The sequence below is a fragment of the Neovison vison genome, chromosome 12 (genome assembly GCF_020171115.1).
Source record: "Neovison vison isolate M4711 chromosome 12, ASM_NN_V1, whole genome shotgun sequence".
Lineage (NCBI taxonomy): Eukaryota > Metazoa > Chordata > Mammalia > Carnivora > Mustelidae > Neogale > Neogale vison.
In genome coordinates, this window is record NC_058102.1 from 16,569,796 (window position 1) to 16,574,621 (window position 4,826).

The window sequence follows — 4,826 nt, forward strand, 5'->3', positions numbered from 1 at the left end:
CACATTTTCATTCTGCTACTTTCTGGCAAAAGCTAGGATTAGAAAGTCTCTTACCTCCTTTGGAATCCCAATGAAGAGCCCCTTCTACTGGAGTCAGAATAAAATCTAGTGCTACCCAATGGGGCTTGTGGTAATAGGCAGCTGTCTCTGAGTCCTGTCTTTGTGGGGTGCAGTGGTGAGCATGAAAGGAGGAGTCACATTCAGGCATCCTCCTCTCTCAGCCCAGCCCTCAATCTGCTTCCAACCAGGACCTCCTAGTTTCCTTCCTTTGCTCCCACCCTATCCCCAGACTCCTACCTAATCGCAAGAGAAAACTCTTGGTCAAACCAAGGGAAGAAAAAGAGCCATCCTACCTTAGCCTTAACTTTTAAAAATCACTCATTCAGCAGATATTTATTGAGTTCTTCATATTTGCCAGATACTGCGCTCAGAGCTGTGGTCCCAATAGATCCCAGCTATTCCTGAAGTTTACATTCAGTGGCTAAGGAAGGAGATAAGAAGTCGCCAAACATATGACTGCATGAAGAATACCATTATGGATTACCATTTTTGCTATGAACTTAATACTGGGGAGGGGGTTGTATAGAGTATCTCCTCCAAATGTGGTTGTTGGGGAAGAGTTCTCCAAGAGATTCTTTAACTCCAATGTAGATGATGAGGGAAAAGTCAGACTTGGGAAAGCATGGAAGAAGGAGAATAGAGTGACCAGCCACCACAGTGTCATGGTGTATGAAGATTGTGGTGTGTGTGAGAGATAGCCAGCCCTCAAGATGGCCCCAGGTGAGTCTCACCTCCTGACACTCATGCCCTTATGTATCTCCCCCCCACATTGAATCAGGCTGGTCTATGTAACTAAAAATGTTGCAAAGCTAAGGAATATGCCTTCCAAGCCTAGGTCATAAAGGGTATTGCAGATTCTGTTGTGTTTTCTTGGATCACTCAAGCAGTTCTACAGAGTGACCGACATGACAAGGACCTGAGGCCTTCTGTTAAAAAAAAAAAAAAAAAAGAATGAGCCACCTTGGAAGTAGGTCCTCCAATCAAGCCTCCAGATGATGGCAGCCTCATGAAACACCCTGAACCAGAGCTACCTACCTGCGTCATTTCTCAGTTTGACCCACTGAAACTAGGTGAGGCATTCAGTGTTGATTGCTGTCATTTATGTGAGTCCTTGGTCATTTGTTACACAGCACTAGGTAACTAATAGAGCCACCCAAATGTGGTGAGCCAAGCAGATGGTGGTGGGAGATGAAGGCAGAACAGTTAACTATGGCCAGATCACATGGTGATTAGAGGCTACAGTGAAAGTTCAGATTGTATTCTAAGTCTGATGGCAACTTAAGGTATGGTTTACACAGAGGAGTGGTATGATCTAATTTGTGTTTCATCAACAGCATTGCATTATGGGGAATAGATTTGAGAGGGGTAAGAGAAGAAGCAAAGAGACCAACAGGGACTATTGTATTGCTCCAGGATATTCAGAAAGGTAAGGGTTGCTTGGAGAGGGTCCATTCAAGATATATTCTGGAGGCAGAATTATCACAGCCTGTTGATAAACTGGATGCGGGAGATTAGAGAAAAGTAAGAATCAAGACTGTATGAATCCAGGTTCTCCAGAAAAACAGAACCAAGTTAGATATGGACCTATAGATACAATGAGATATATAGAAAGAGTGTTATTAGAAGGTATAGGCTCACATGATTTTGGAGGCTGTCTATAAACTGGAGGCTCAGGAAAGTCAGGGGTGTGGTTGAGAGCCCAGAGAACCACAGAGCTGGTGTGTATGGATTCCAGTCTGAGTCTCAAAGCCTGAGAACCAGGAGTGATGATGGCAGGAGAAGGTCAGTCAGTGTTCCACTCAAGTATCCAGGTACAGCATAGACTCAACCTTCCTCCACTTTTTGTAATATTCAGGCCTTCAGTGGACAGGATGGAGACCACCCACGTTGGGGAGAGCCATCAACTTTACTCAAGTCAACGCCAACCCAAAAGCTGATCTCTTCTGGAAAAACACCCTCATAGAAACACCCAGAAATAATGTTTAGTCAGACAACTTTGTATCCTGCAGCCCCGTCAAGTTGACACATGAACTTAACTATCACAAAGGGGACACGTAGGATTTTAGTTTGAGTAACTGGGTGGAAGATGGTGCCATTTACCACCATGGAGAATGCACAGAGGAACAGGTTTGGAGGTAACAGCATCAAAAGAGAAAGACTAGCTCATTTTCTATGACATTTGGGAGCCTCTGGTACAATGTGGATATAATTACATAGACGTGACATTAGATTCACCTCATCAACCCAGTTTTACTCAGTAGCCCTCCTTCAGCTACTTGGAACTTTACACTTAGTGCGAGATCCGCTGGCCCTTTGCTCACCTCGCAGGCAGCTGGGTGCCAAAGTCCAGAGTGACCACAGGGCCATTTTGGCCATTATATGGTTAGCACACATTTCACTGAATTTTCCTCCTCAGAATCTGGGTGGTCTGCTCATTTATAAAGGACACAATCTTGTCCCTTAAGCCCGGTAATATCAACTCTCCAGAGAGTGTAGTGTTCGCTTCAGCAGTACACATACTAAGATTGGAACGATAAGGAGGAGATTAGCACGATCCTTGCACAATGATGACTCTCCTGAGAGTGTAGTAGGATTCTTTGCTTTAGTTGATTTCTTTCGTCCCTACTGCTCTGTTTGAGTTTCTTTATGTGTTTGCACTAAAGACTGAATTGCTTAAAAATTTGGTATCATAACTATAATTCAAGAGCAAAGCCTTAATTATGCTCAGTATAATGGATTAATGAGAGCAAGTAAATAGCCACATTACAGAGAGTAACTGATGAAGGGCAATGCTTTGTCAGGCTAAATTAACAAAGGAAGTAATTTCATACATTTTAATGGGATTTGGTGGTTGTGCTGTTTTATTTGTTTTTATTTTGCTTTTTTAGCAGAACAGAGGTCAATCTGAGGGCTTGCAATAAAAATATTTCTTCCCCACTAAAAGTAGTAGTGTGTTTCAGCTCTGGATAATGTGCCTTATTCTGGGTGATTTTTCAGAGTAGAATTGCTCTTATCAAGTGGAGAACGGTGTTGGCTGTCAGAGGGTCCCAGTAGGGGTGGCCCCGGGATCAGGTCCTCGGGTCTGTCCTACCCCTCCTGGCAACTCTCAGACCTACTGCTTTCCCCACGGCATACTGAAGATGCCAGGCTAAATCTCATGACAGTTGTGCCTTGTTAGCATGACTCCAACTCTGTCCCCAGACTCTAAGTTCCCAGGAGCTTAGTGGTAACAAGGGAGGTTTATTAACAATGGATCTTCCCAAGCACTTAGCACAGTGTCATTAAATGCTGGCTGTTACCACTCAAAAGAAAGGGAGGAAAAGTTACATACACAAATGCAAACATAGATATGGATAATGCAGATATTTATGAATGGAAAAAAGACCAAAGGAAGTACAATGAACCATTGGCAAAGGTTACCTCTGTGAAATAGGATGGTGCTTAATTTTTTATTTTTTCCTTTTCAATATTTTCTACAATAAACATTTGTTTGTTCAACAGATACTTTCCACATGCTTATCACACATTACACATTGTGCTAGGCCCTGAGGGATAGAAAGATGGAACAGACACTGTTCCAGCCCCAGAGCTGACATCCATCATGGGGGACAGGGAGGGACAAAGGCAAAGGACAGTGAACAACTTGAGAGCCATCATCAACATCACATATATCCCAGACTTGATATTTTGTCTGCCCTATGGAGAGACCCACATGGCAAGGAACTGGGGCCCTGAGTCTGACAGCCACAGGGAACCCAATCCTGCCAACAGCCACATGACCTAGCTCAAAAGAGAGTTCTTCCCTAGTCAAGCCTTGAGGTCACTGCAGCCCTAGCCAACATCTTGATCACACACTTAAAAGAGACACTGACCCCAAGGACCAGCTAAGCCACAAGTGGCCACTTGATCCACAGAAACTATGAGAAAATAAATGTCTGTTATTATAAGCTATGAAATTTTGGCTACACAGTAATAGATAACGAATAAGACCTATAAAATGGTAATGATAGAAGCATTCATTGATCGAGTTATTGCAAGATTAAATAATTCCCATGAGGTACTTAGGACGGGGGCTGGCATATAATAAACATCATATACATTTTGTTCTTAGGTATTATTCGAAAGCACTGATGCCCTCGGAACCTACTGAAGAATGTTAAGTGTTTTCTCTTCACGAAATGGCCCCAGCCCCCTCTGCTTTCTGAAAGTTTCCTTCTCTACCTTCCTTGTCATTTCACTGTCACTCCAAGTTGATGTCAGTGTGTCTACTTCTGGCAGTTCCTTTTCACCCCAGTAAAACAACAAAAGAAATAAATCAGCTGTTGCTAATATGCTCTAGCCTGCGAAACTTGACAAATAAACTTGTTATTATTGTGCCTAAATCAAAAATAAACAGGCTCTGATTTAGTATATGAAAAGTTCTCCTGTGATACAATTAAAGTTTTTTGGGTGTGTGTGGTTGGTTGGTTGGTTGGTTGGTTGAATACAAAGCATTTGTTACCATCCTTTTTTTTTTTTTAAGATTTTATTTATTTATTTAGGCAGAGAGGCAGGCAGAGAGAGAGGAGGAAGCAGGCTCCCTGCTAAGCAGAGAGCCTGATGCAAGGCTCGATCCCAGGACCCTGGGATCATGACCTGAGCCGAAGGCAGAGGCTTTAACCCACTGAGCCACCCAGGCGCCCCTGTTACCACCTTTTTGATGCCCAAAGGCCCTTGTTGTTTCAGTTTCTCAGCTATGCTGTAATCAGTGAGGCCACCAGAATTAG

General features: G+C 43.2%; 1 non-coding gene across 1 annotated transcript; it reads left to right on the forward strand.

Annotated features, from left to right (window-relative positions):
- The first annotated feature begins 2,555 nt into the window (after positions 1 to 2,555).
- On the forward strand, positions 2,556 to 2,662 carry LOC122892822. Its single transcript, XR_006381502.1, has one exon. It is a non-coding gene; the product is annotated as a U6 spliceosomal RNA (small nuclear RNA).
- Positions 2,663 to 4,826: the final 2,164 nt, after the last annotated feature.